This window comes from Bombina bombina, chromosome 1, assembly GCF_027579735.1.
Source record: "Bombina bombina isolate aBomBom1 chromosome 1, aBomBom1.pri, whole genome shotgun sequence".
Classification (NCBI taxonomy): domain Eukaryota; kingdom Metazoa; phylum Chordata; class Amphibia; order Anura; family Bombinatoridae; genus Bombina; species Bombina bombina.
The window spans coordinates 1,204,316,808-1,204,331,408 of NC_069499.1; positions in this window are offsets into that span (position 1 = coordinate 1,204,316,808).

Below are 14,601 nucleotides of genomic sequence, written 5' to 3' on the forward strand. Positions count from 1 at the left end.
TTGACGTAAGGGGATCTGCGGTATGGAAAAGTCGCGGCTAGAAAGTGAGCGTTAGACCCTTTAATGACTGACTCCAAATACCAGCGGGCAGTAAAAACCAGCGTTAGGACCCCCTAACGCTGGTTTTGACGGCTACCACCGAACTCTAAATCTAGCCGATAGGCAGGATTACTGATGCTTTTTCATTGTTTTACAAAAGTTCATCATCTCCTTGCACACCTATATTTAAATACTCTACTGATTTATTGAATAAACTAGCTAAATTAAATACACCTGAATATTTTTGCTGGATTAGCTAGGTTTGGAATCTGTGACTTGTTTTCTCAGACAAGATTTGTTTAAATAATTTTTATTGAGGTTTATATTGATATGACATATAAACATGAGAAGTATAACATCACATAATGAACTAAAATATAGCAAATCATACAGTATATTCCATTTCCAGGATAATAGTAGTCCATATTATGTCATATTCAGAGTTCCAAGTCCAAAGTAGACCTCAAATTTTTCTTATTTTTTCCTTGCTTTACAACTTTTCTTCAGTAAGTAAATAACATAAGCATAATATAAACATGTATACCAAGATATACAGATATAGTGAACTTTGAAAGATAAACAAGAAAGCCCAACATTTTAGTACATATATAAAGTTGTCACAGATTTTAAAGAACTGTAATTAATTTTGCGGTATATTCGAGGATAACCCACGCTAAAAGTCTCTGGAATACAACTCACCAGAGATCTATAACAGTATTTAGGGAACAATAGTCTATAGAGCATTGAATCAAAACTTCAATGTGTAACTAAAAAAGGTGGTTTAGTTACCGAGTAAATAGATGAGTAAGTGTATGAATGAGGGAATGAATGGGTATATGAGTAAGTGGATGAATGAAGGAGTAGACTAAGGAAAAGCAAATGGTACTCCTATTTGTTAAAATATAATATGTATACAACAACATCAAAGGGGCACAACGCATATGGGTATATGGTTAAGGTAATGGATGGATGAGTGAGGGAAAACCTAGTTAGGTGAGGAAATGGGTGAGTATATAAATGAAGATAATGAAATGGGTAAATGAATGAATGGATTGATGAGTGGGTATATGAAAATGTGAACGAGGGTGTAAGTAGGCGGGGGAAGAGATTATCTGGGTCCCAGGATGCTAAAATATGATATATAGACAATGACAGTAAAGAGACCCAGCATACCTAGATATATGATTAAATGGGTGAATAGGTGGATGAACGAGTGAGTGGTTGAGTGGATGAATAAATGAGTGGGTGAGTGGGGGGGGGGAGGTTAATTGGGCTCCCAAAATTAAATATAAAGCCTTATAGAGCTCCGTAGAGCACATAGAATGGAATGCAAAAATAAGGAAGCGTGATGCGTTAGTAGGGAAGCATAACAATGTACAATCTTTACTAAACCCAACATTGTAATAGTAAACAAATGTACAATCTATATTGAAAGTCATACGCTCTAGTAAGGGGGGGGGGGCAATGTATTCCATATGGACCCAAAATATTATAATAAAAACAAATGAATTAGGAGGGTGTCAGAGTCTCCTATCGGGAAAGGGGGGAAGGGAGGGGAAAGGGAGAGGAAGGGAGGGAAAAGGGAGAGGAGAGGGGGGGGGGGCGAAGACTGGTCTTGTAGTTTACCAAACTAAGAATGTGCCTGAATTCACTAGTAATCTGAAAAGCTTATCCTTCAGCCCATAATAGCATACCTACATATAGCGTGGAGTGAACCATCCGAAGAACTCTCAATAAAAATTATAGCCCTCAACTAAACAACTGCTACTAATGTTACATTAGACTGACATCATACACTGATGCCAATAAAAGTTGAAGGGCGTAACTATACAGCAAATAGAGAATACACAACATAGAGTGTAGACTTAAGGAATAAAAGTAGGGTCCAAATCAGATTAGCTCTGTTGTAAAGTTGCACCAGTTTCAAAACCAATAAAACATACTGCTTAAGCAGAAATGTACCGGTATATGAAAGCAATATTCTTATTGGTTGGGTGTGGGCCCTACACCCAACCACAAGCAAACCAGACAGATATGCGATCTGTAGAGCTAACCTTTAGGATAAATTGCGATTAATAAAAATATGTAAAACTGTTGTAGAACCTTATTAAGCCATTATGTGCACATAGTGTATTAGCCCAGTACCTGGGATGCTTTAAATTTAATATCCAATAGACAAGTAAAACCGGCATCAGTATAGCTGACATCTCCCAACTAATAGACATTTACAATGGCACATAAATAATGCAACTGACATTTCACAAATTAAAATAAACATAGTAGAAACTGCTTCATAGCGTGTGAGAGACGTATTAAGGTCTAGGGGAAAAATATAAATATTTGAGAGAACTCTTAAGCCACTTACCAGGAGAGGCAAGAATTTTAGCAAAAGGCTAATTTGGTATATCTGGAGCACAGTGACATAAGAGTAGAAAATTACTGGGGGAGCCATCTCAGCATTAAGTAAGCTATAAGTCAACCTTTCAATAGTATATAATAACAGCCTTCAAAAAAGAGCATATGCCGTAGAAACTGTAACTCACAGAGCCACTGAAGGTAAATTAGAGAGGATGAATACAGGGTTCTGTTTGGATAAATCGTAAAGATGGTATGCCTTTGTCATACTAATAGTTAGATAAGTAGCTGGGTCGAGGGGGATACAGACTACTTAACTGCTGCTTGCCCAGAAGTAAAGTACATATTAAGCTGTACAGAAAAAATAAATAGTGTATGTGGGTATATTCCAAATGTGGCCTTTGTCCTAGAGCTAAGGAATATTGGAGCATTAGTAAGCTATGTCTAAGTAATATCATATAGTCCAGCTAAAGTAGAAAGTCTCTTTATAACATCAACACACTCTGTATTATCTTAGACTTAATCACTCACATTTGGCTTGTAAGTATAGAATTGTATTATAAAAGTAGCAAAGAGCTGTGTCTCCAGAAAAGAAAATATATAACTATAAATATACAATAGACAGCAATATGCCCCATCAACCACTAAACCCCTAAGTACACTTAAAGCACAAAACTCAAATTAGGATGTGTAATATAAACAGTGACAGTCATCAAGAGCCCTCCTCAGAAGATTAACTTTAAAATATATAAATACCTAGTTGTGAGCTGCATATAAAGAAATAGATGTGTCTGTAGAGGGCATCACGATAAATGTATAACCAGGAATCTTGGAGCAGACCCAAGCAATACAGGAAGCCAAGCCAAACGTGTACAAAATGTGCCATGCATAGAGCATAATGTAACCTCTACTCCCCTCCGGTGGTATAAAATGGCAATTACATCTTTCAACAGAAAATATCCATTTAAATCTAAATTCTACAATGCGGTGCATTTTTATACAATGTGGATCGTCTGTCAGGGGACAGTTGTCATATTTAGCCAGGTCTCATAGGTGGACAAGCACTGTTAGAAGTCCGATTTCTGCCATGCCATTATTGATACACATTCTCCACCTCTTCCTAAATAAATTGAGAGCAATTCAACCGGTCCTATAGTGAAACATGCAAAAGTATGCTAGGTACATAAGTAATATAAAAAACAAAGAATTGGTATGCAGATTGTTTGGAACACATAATAGGATTGGCTACATCTCACTAAAGTACCACTGCGTAATATTCAAAAGTAAAGATACTGGTAATATTGAAACACATATGTTCCTAGTAAGAATTAGAATGAACAGGGAGTAAAACATCAATATATTAAACAGGTCGCAGCTAAATAGCCCCCCAATGAGTATTATTGACTTTTCACACCAAATATAAAATAAAAGTAAAGTCTCAGAGTCCTTGCTCTTCAAACAGAATCAGTTGAAGGGACACAGATAAGATCGTTCTCCTCATTGTCCTCCTATGAAATAATCTGACTCATTACCCCACACCAACCGTAGGCAGCAAAGAGAGAGAGAGCAGCAAAGACACTTCTACTAGCTGAGGCCTTTCCACTATGTTTAGCCACCAAAATATTGCGGGAGCATGTCCTGTCTCAGCCAGGATAACATGGTCAGCAGAAATGGAGCCTGGATTCAGATCAGTTCCCACCGCATTCTCAGAAGTCAGCTCACTGATCGATATTGAAGGGACCTTTAGATCTGCTCCGGTGTAACTCAGCCACATGTCACAATCAGTAAAGGGAATCGGTCCTATCTCCACACGATGCAGACCATCTACGGCTGACTGTCTCCCTTCCATATTCAAAGTGCTATACTCACAAGTCACTGCAGGTAAAAGTGAAGCAGGCAGAAACAAATCTTGCGCAGGAACAGCAGTCTCACTCTCACCAACTCTTATTTCAGCGCTGTCCACGATGTTTGAGGGCCTGAACCCAGCGAGGCCCAGGGTCTGGTAAAGCAGTGTCTCCATTCTGATAAAATGGCGATGCAAGACGTTGCGCAGTTCAGCTTCCCAGGTATCAATTGCGGCAGCAGATCTTAGAGTAGGAGGCATTATTGGCTGTTTTAAGGGCTTAAGAGTCACTGTATAGGATTATAGATCTCTGGAAAGACAGCAACCACGTGGCCCATCTGCAGCGCGTAGATAGAGTAGATAAGCTTGAAATTAACTGCTAAGTTGCGGTATCTTGCTTCATGTGGTTTCTTGAGGGTACTATAGGACAGATCTTATGACTTTTACATCAAAGTTTTTGTAGTAAATCCCATATTAGGCATAATGAAGTCAGGAGCTCCACTCCTCAGACAAGATTTGTATATGCCTAGATTACAACAAAATGTTATCATCAGAAAACATATTTTTTAATCTTATTCATAATTATTTTATATAACAGGGTCAATATTATTTGCAAGTTAGAGGTACGGCTATGGGCACCAGATTCGCCCCAAGTTTTGCCAATTTATACATGGGAGCAGACACATGTGTATGATTCCATGTATGGGTTGAATCTGGTGTTATGTGGTCGCTATATAGATGACCTTTTATTTATTTATTTTTAGCAGGCCTGAACAACTAGCCAATGAATTTGTATCGTCCCTAAACACACATGATTTGGGAATTTCTTTTACATCTTCCATACAGAAAACGATTTTAGAGTTTTAAGATTTAGAGTTATCAATGCTTGGGGACGGGTTTGTAGTATCAAGAACTCTGCTCCATTATAGGGCTAGATTATGAGTGGAGCGGTAGTTTGCGTTCACGCTTATGCGTTAATTTCGGTAAAATTAACATTTTTGCGCATGCCGGGTTGTTTGTGTATTACATGTTGTAAGTAAAACGTTTTCACATGAGTGCTTACCCAATGCGTACAAAAAGCCAAACTCAGAATGTCTTGGAGTTCAGCTAACTTTCTTCACTACAAGTTCATCTTGATTCTTACTATTCTGCCCTTAATCTATATAAGCAACATACTTCTCTAATCTTATCTCTACTCTTTCTTCAAACCCAAAATGTCGGTTCTCCACGTTCAATACTCTTCTCCACCCACCACAACCTCCTACTACAACTTCTCTCTCAGATCAAGATTTTGCCAGCTACTTCAATAACAAAATCGACTCCAACAGAAATGAAATCAGCCCTCAACATACTACCAGTCTCCCACCCCCTCAAAAACTTAAAATCATCCAAAACCCACATAGCCATAAATTTAGCTCTTTTGCCCCTGTTACAGAGGAAGACGTTTCTGCCCATATTATCCTCTCATCTCACTACCTGTCCCCTCGATCCCATCCCCTCACAGCTACTATCCTTCCTCTCTTCTACCCTTACCCCTGTACTCACTCACATCTTCAACCTCTCCCTCAGCACTGGTATATTTCACTCATATCTTAAACATATCGATCCAACCCCCCCATCCAACTACCACCCTATTTCCCTACTCCCTCTTGCTTGAAAGCTTTTTGAAAGTATATGCACGTCTATCCCATTTCCTTACTTTAAACTCCCTCCTTGACCCACTGCAATCTGGATTTCACCCCATCACTCCACAAAGACAGCAATTGTTAAGGTTACCAATGACCTACTTACAGCAAAATCCAAAGGCCACTTCTCTCTGCTTATCCTTCTTGATCTGTCTGCAGCCTTTGATACTGTTGACCACCCTCTTTTGCTCCAAACCCTCCAATCCTTTGGCATTTGTGACACAGTTCTCTCGTGGTTTTCTTCCTATCTGTCTAACCGTACCTTTAGTGTAGCCTTCTCTGGGACATCCTCTGCCCTGTTACCACTTTTTCTTGGGGTACCACAAGTCTCTGTCTTCGGTCCCCTTCTCTTCTCAATCTACACGTCATCATTAGGTTCCTTAAAGGGACAGTATACTGTAAAATAGTTTTTCCCTTAATGTGTTTACAATTGCTTTTTTTACCAACTGCAGAGTAAAACATGTATGAAAATGAGCTTTTAAAGGCTTATTTGTGTATATTAAAGCTCTGATTTTGTGTTTTGAAGCCACAACCTAATAAAATAGGTTGAGCTTGTAGGTATAATCAGATCTCATTACTGTATCACATTGTGTACATACCTGCTTCTTTATCTTATGTCTGTCCTTAAAACAATCACCAGTACTTTGAGAGAACAATGGAAAAATCAACATTTTATTACCTTATCTCTGCTTTATCACACTGGGAGTGTAATTTCTTCTGCTGGCTGTGTTTACAAAGCTTATCTATAGCTGGTACGCGCGGCCACAAACTTTCAGAATAGGTGGGGATACCACATGCTAAATTAACAATTTCAAATGCCAATATAAGGGTTATGGAGCTACTTGTAAACAATTTAATACACTCCAGCAGGTAAAGTGGATCATTGGGAACAAATTAAAGGGGAGAAAATGTTTGAGTAAACTGTCCCTTTAATAAAGCCCCACGGGTTTCAATATAATTTATATGCCGATGACACCCAAATCTACCTCTCTGCACCAGACCTATCTCCTTCCGTGCTAACCTGTGTCACTAACTGTCTTTCTTATATCTCATCTTGGATGTCTTCTCACTACCTCAAGCTAAAGCACTCCAAAACTGAGCTCCTTATTTTCCCCCTTCTTACAAAATCTCCACCTCCCATTTCTCTATAACTGTTGATAACTCTATCATTACCCCTACCCCACATGCCCAGGGGCAGATCTACAGGGGGTGCCCAGGTGCGCAACTGCGACCGGGCCCCCGAGAGTGGGGGCCCACTGCCTGCACTGATATCATGTGAGTGTGATGTGATGCTTCACTAGTGTCTCTGTCTCTGACTACAGGGGTTAGTGTTTCTGTTTTACCCATTGGTGTTTATGTGTGTGTGTATGTGTTTATGTATGAATGTGACTGTGTGTGTATTTATGCACGTATGTGTGTGTGTTTGTATGTTTGTGAAACCAGCAAATTACAGACCTTGTTACTACAGCATGGGGGGGGGGGGGTAAAACAGTTTCACTATACAGTACCACTATATACAGTAGGGGGGGGCTGGACTATTTCACAGACTACTGTGGTAACTTTATAAAGTACTGGGGCGGGTAGGGTCAGGTCAGCCATCTCACTGGCAGATTACAGACTGTGTCACTAACTCACTATATACAGTACTGGTGGGTTAAACAGTGTCACTATATACACTAATAGGGGGTCAGACCATCTCACAGACTGTGGGCACAGGGTACCTCCTTTTGCAGACATGTAATCTGATTCAGATTTTTTTTCTGTGTTAAATGGTAAAAAAAAAAGATATGTATCAAATTCACCTTTTTTGTGTGTGTATGTGGGGGGCCCTTCTTATATTCTTGCACCTGAGCCCTGTGGTTTCTAGTTACGCCTCTGCACATGCCTAATGTCTTGGGGGTCACACTTGACTCAGATCTTTCTTTCACTTCTCACAGTCAGTCATTGGCTAAAGCCTGCCGCTTTCACCTTAAAAACATCTCTAAAATTAGATATTTTCTTACACAATACACATCTAAGATTTTTATCCACTCTCTCATCCTTTCCCGTCTTGACTACTGCAACTCCATCCTCTCTGGTCTCCATAGCTGCCGCCTAGCTCCTTTACAATCCATAATGCGCCTCTGCCAGGCGCATGTTCCTTACATGTCGCTCTTCATCTCCTGCACCTCTCTGCCAATCCCTTCACCGGCTTCCTCTTGCCTCCAGGATTAAACACAAAATTCTCACTCTGACATACAAAGCCCTCAACTGCACTGGTCCCCCCTATATCTCAGACCTTGTCTCCATATACTCTCCCTCCCGTCTCCTTCGCTCTGCTCACAATCTCCTACTCTCCTTCACTCTTGTTACCTCCTCACATTCCTGTTTACAAGACTTCTTCATCTATCTTATGGAACTCCCTGCCACTCTCCACAAGACTCTCCCCTAGTTTTGAAAGCTTCAAGCGCTCCCTAAAGACTTTACTATTCAGGGATACATACAACCGACACTAACCTATCTAACTCAATTGCTATCCCCTTGAACCCCCTAGCATGTAAGCCTTTGAGCCCAGCTGTTTCTAGTACACCTTCATAAGCCAACTACAACAGTGCATTTCTCGCAGGGCCCTCTACCCATTTGATCCCTATAAATGTTATCTTGAATACCGCATATGTTTATAGAGCTGCAGAATCTGTTGGCGCTCTACAAATACCTGATAATAATAATAATAATATTGCAACTGCTTTAACGTATTCCTACATAGACTTCAATGGAGTGCGAAAAGTGGAGAAAAATACTAATAGCGAACAAGTCACGCAAACCTGATTGCGCTTCACCAACGGCTAGATTTAGAGTTTTGTCGGTAACGACCCAAAAAGCTAACGCCGGCTTTTTTCGGGCCGCACCATAAAAATAACTCTGGTATTGAGAGTCCACATAAAGGCTGCGTTAGGCTCCAAAAAAGGAGCGTAGAGCATATTTAACGCAGCTTCAACTCTCGATACCAGAGTTGCTTACGCAAGCGGCCAGCCTCAAAAACGTGCTCGTGCACGATTCCCCCATAGAAAACAATGGGGCTGTTTGAGCTGAAAAAAAACCTAACACCTGCAAAAAAGCCGCATTCAGCTCCTAACGCAGCCCCATTGTTTGCTATGCGGAAACACTTCCTACGTCTGCATGTACCCCTAATCTGCTGCCCTAACATCGCCGACCCCTATATTATATTTATTAACCCCTAATCTGCCCCCCACAACGTCGCCTCCACCTGCCTACACTTATTAACCCCTAATCTGCCGACCGCAAAGCGCCGCCACCTACGTTATCCTTATGTACCCCTAATCTGCTGCCCCTAACACCGCCGACCCCTATATTATATTTATTAACCCCTAATCTGCCCCCCTCAACGTCGCCTCCACCTGCCTACACTTATTAACCCCTAATCTGCCGAGCGGACCGCACCGCTACTATAATAAAGTTATTAACCCCTAATCCGCCTCACTAACCCTATAATAAATAGTATTAACCCCTAATCTGCCCTCCCTAACATCGCCGACACCTAACTTCAATTATTAACCCCTAATCTGCCGACCGGAGCTCACCGCTATTCTAATAAATGTATTAACCCCTACCTGTAAACACCTGTAAAATAAATCCTAACCTAAGTTACAATTAAACCTAACACTGTTCCGATCAGCCAATAGAATGCAAGCTCAATCTGATTGGCTGATTGGATCAGCCAATCCGATTGAACTTGATTCTGATTGGCTGATTCCATCAGCCAATCAAAATATTCCTACCTTAATTCCGATTGGCTGATAGAATCCTATCAGCCAATCGGAATTCGAGGGACGCCATCTTGGATGACGTCCCTTAAAGGAACCGCCATTCTTCAGTTGGACGTCGCCGGAAGAAGATGGGTCCGCGGTGGAGGTCTTCAGGATGGAGCCGGTCGTCATCGGATGAAGATAGAAGATGCCGCTTGGATCAAGATGGTTGCCGGTCCGGATCGCCTCTTCTTCCCGGATAGGATGAAGACTTTGGAGCCTCTTCTGGACCTTTTCAGCCACTGGATGATGGATCGCCAGCCCCCGCTTGGGTTGGATGAAGATTTTGGAGCCAGGACGGATCGGTGATACCTGGTGAGGTGAAGACAAGGTAGGATGATCTTCAGGGGCTTAGTGTTAGGTGTATTTAAGGGGGTTTGGGTTAGATTAGGGGTATGTGGGTGGTGGGTTGTAATGTTGGGGGGGGGGTATTGTATGTTTTTTTTTTACATGCAAAAGAGCTGAACTTCTTGGGGCATGCCCCGCAACGGGCCCTGTTCAGGGCTGGTAAGGTAAAAGGGCTTTGAACTTTAGTAATTTAGAATAGGGTAGGGCATTTTTTATTTTGGGGGTCTTTGTTATTTTATTAGGGGGCTTAGAGTAGGTGTAATTAGTTTAAAATTGTTGTAATATTTTTCTTATGTTTGTAAATATTTTTTATTTTTTGTAACTTAGTTCTTTTTTATTTTTTGTACTTTAGTTAGTTTATTTCATTGTAGTTATTTGTAGATATTGTATTTAATTAATGTATTGATAGTGTAGTGTTAGGTTTAATTGTAGGTAATTATAGGTATTTTATTTAATTAATTTAATGATAGTATAGTGTTAGGTTTAATTGTAACTTAGGTTAGGATTTATTTTACAGGTAATTTTGTAATTATTTTAACTAGGTAGCTATTAAATAGTTCTTAACTATTTAATAGCTATTGTACCTGGTTAAAATAATTACAAAGTTGCCTGTAAAATAAATATTAATGCTAAAATAGCTACAATGTAATTATAATTTATATTGTAGCTATATTAGGATTTATTTTACAGGTAAGTATTTAGCTTTAAATAGGAATAATTTATTTAATAAGAGTTAATTAATTTAGTTAGATTAAAATTATATTTAATTTAAGGGGGTGTTAGGGTTAGGGTTAGACTTAGCTTTAGGGGTTAATACATTTATTAGAATAGCGGTGAGCTCCGGTCGGCAGATTAGGGGTTAATAATTGAAGTTAGGTGTCGGTGATGTTAGGGAGGGCAGATTAGGGGTTAATACTATTTATTATAGGGTTAGTGAGGCGGATTAGGGGTTAATAACTTTATTATAGTAACGGTGCGGTCCGCTCGGCAGATTAGGGGTTAATAAGTGTAGGCAGGTGGAGGCGACGTTGAGGGGGGCAGATTAGGGGTTAATAAATATAATATAGGGGTCGGCGGTGTTAGGGGCAGCAGATATGGGGTACATAAGGATAACGTAGGTGGCGGCGCTTTGCGGTCGGCAGATTAGGGGTTAATAAGTGTAGGTAGCTGGCAGCGACGTTGTGGGGGGCAGATTAGGGGTTAATAAATATAATATAGGGGTCGGCGGTGTTAGGGGCAGCAGATTAGGGGTACATAAGGATAACGTAGGTGGTGGTCGGCAGATTAGGGGTTAAAAAAATGTAATCGAGTGGCGGCGATGTGGGGGGACATCGGTTTAGGGGTACATAGGTAGTTTATGGGTGTTAGTGTACTTTAGAGTACAGTAGTTAAGAGCTTTATGAACCGGCGTTAGCCCAGAAAGCTCTTAATTACTGACTTTTTTCTGCTGCTGGAGTTTTGTCGTTAGATTTCTAACGCTCACTTCAGACACGACTCTAAATACCGGAGTTAGAAAAATCCCATTGAAAAGATAGGATACACAATTGACGTAAGGGGATCTGTGGTATGGAAAAGTCGCGGCTGAAAAGTGAGCGTTAGACCCTATTTTGAGTGACTCCAAATACCGGAGGTAGCCTAAAACCAGCGTTAGGAGCCTCTAACGCTGGTTTTCACGGCTACCGCCAAACTCCAAATCTAGGCCCAAGTGCGCTAACCCGAGATGAAAAAAATAATATTTCATATTCCAATGTTCTTCACATATCAGAATATGTTCTATTTATTCATAAATACATATTTCTACATATTTCTAATGAGTTTTTGGTAAAATATATATCTATCCACTTTTCTCGCTCCATTGAAGTCAATGGGATAATACATTATCGCGATTGCAATATTGTTACTTTAGCTTTTTGCGCATCTGGGTAGAGCATGACTGAAAACGTTTTACTTTTAACTTGTAATACATGTGGTATCTGACCTGCGCAAAAATGGCGAAGTCGAGCGCAGTTAGAGCGTGCGCCTATTAGAGCACGCTAGAGAGGAGGCATGGAGGTATAATAAACAAAAGAAAGTGTAAAAGAAGAAGAAATTTATAATTTTCATTATTTTCAGTACAGAATACCCTCCCCAATTCAACAGAATTGTTGTTATTTTAAAAAAACATTTATAACTAATTGAAAATTATGATATCCTGGCACATTAATTTTAAGTTAAGAAATGTAGGTTTGTTTCAAAGAACCAGTTACTATATTATCCAAGTTATCTCCCAGTATGGTTAATGAATCTAAGAGGCCTAAAAAAACTTGGTTAAATCTAAAAGGCAACTATAGATATATTAATCATATCTGTAAGGCTTGTGGCGTTTTAAAGTTAGGACAACAATTTAAAGGGATACAAAACCCAATTTTTTTTATTAAATGATTTAGATACATCATTCAATTTTTAGCAACTTTCTAATTTACTCATATTATTAATGTCTCTTTGTTCTCTTGCTATCTTTATTTTAAAAGCAGGAATGTAAGCTTAGGAGCCGACCATTTTTGGTTCAGGTCCTGGGTTACGCTTGCTTATTGGTGGCTAATAGCAAGCGCTAATAGCAAGCGCTATCCAGGGTTCTGAACCCAAAATGGGACGGCTTTTAAGCAAACCTGCTTTTTTTGTGCTGATATTAATGTCTTATTCAAAATCTGAATATAAATAATGCATTTGTAGTTTAATCAAAGCCTTACTCTATAAGCTGATTACTGGTTCATGTTATTGTAATAAGTTCATAATAAACACTATTATTATTATACTGCATCTTTATGTGCCATGTTAAATTCAGTTTTTTTCAGTACTATTGTGAGACCTCAGTTGTGCTGACAAGTGCCAGGACATAACAGAAGGTGATGCACGCTGTATAAAAAAATCAATGAAGCTGCAAAATGAGGAACACTATAAGTGCAGTACAGTGCTATTAAAAGGGACAGCCACATAGAAAAAATACAAATGCATGAAAAAGAAATCAGAGCTTCTAATCACCCAATGAAAGAAAAAGGCATATGGTAGATGGAGTTGGGCTACTGAAAATCAAATGCAGCAAACAATATTCTAATTTGTTTAAAAAAATGTTTAGACTTGGCTGTGATATTGTTCTATAGCAGTTGTGATCTACTTTTTTGTAAAATTTCTCACTGAGCTCTACTTATGCCAAATTTAAGAAAATTGTGTATGTAGCACACTCCAAGGGGCATATTTATCAAAGTGTGAGCGGACATGATATGATGTAGCGTATCATGTCCGCTGCACATTGATAAATGCCGACATCATAACTGCTTGTGCAATACTGCCCCCTGCAGATTCGTGGCCAATCGGCCGCTAGCAGGTGGTGTCAATCAACCCAATCGTATTCGATCGGGTTGATTTCTGTCCACCGCCTCAGAGCAGGCGGACAAGTTATGGAGCAGCGGTATTTAGAATTTGAAAAAGAAGAAATGTAAGCTGGGTTATGCTTGCTTATTGGTGGCTAAATGTGGCCACCAATCATCAAGCTCTATCCAGGGTGTTGAATCTAAAATGGGCTGTCTTGTAAGCTTACATTACTGCTTTTTCAAACAAAGATACCAAGAAAACAAAGAAAAATTGATAATAGGTGTAAATTAGAAAGTTGCTTAAAATTGCATGCTCTATCTGATTCATGAAGGGAAAAAAATTGGATTCAGTATTCCTTTAATACTCAATTTCAGTATAGGAAAAAGGCTATGGCCTCTATTTATCAAGCTGTCAACCGCACATACGCTGGAATTCCGCAGCGTATTTGTTGCGAGCCTGATTCGCCTTAGTTATCAAACCCTACAGACCGGCAAAAGTAGAATTCAGTGACGTAACATACGATCTGCCGGACTCAGTCCGACACAGATCGATGCTTACGTCACTGCAGATGTTCCGAAAGCAAGTTCTGCACAATCTGACTACTTTTGCTAGTTATCAAATAACTAGCAGGTACGCTCGGCACTTTTCCGGCCCAGCGTACCTGGTTTTCAATCCGCCGCCCTGGAGGCTGCAGATGCCATAGGAATCAATGGGAGTCTGAAAGCAGCGAAAGCTCATGTTCGCTGCTGCCCGATATCCCATTGATTCCTATGGGAACGTCTACACCTAACGCCCTAACATGTACCCTGAGTCTAAACACCCCTAATCTGCCCCCCCCACACCGCCGCCACCTACATTATACTTATTAACCCCTAAACCGCCGCTCCAGGAGCCCACCGCCACTCTAAAAAACTTATTAACCCCTAAACCGCCGCTCACGGACCCCGCCACAACTAAATAAAGTGTTTAACCCCTAAACCGACGCTCACGGAGCCCACTGCCACCTACATTATATTTATTAACCCCTAATCTGCCCCCCCCTACACCGCCGCTACCTACATTATATTTATTAACCCCTAATTTGCCCCCCTCTACACCGCCGCCACTATATTAAATTTATTAACCCCTAAACCTAAGTCTAACCCTAACCCTAACACCCCCTAACTTAAATATA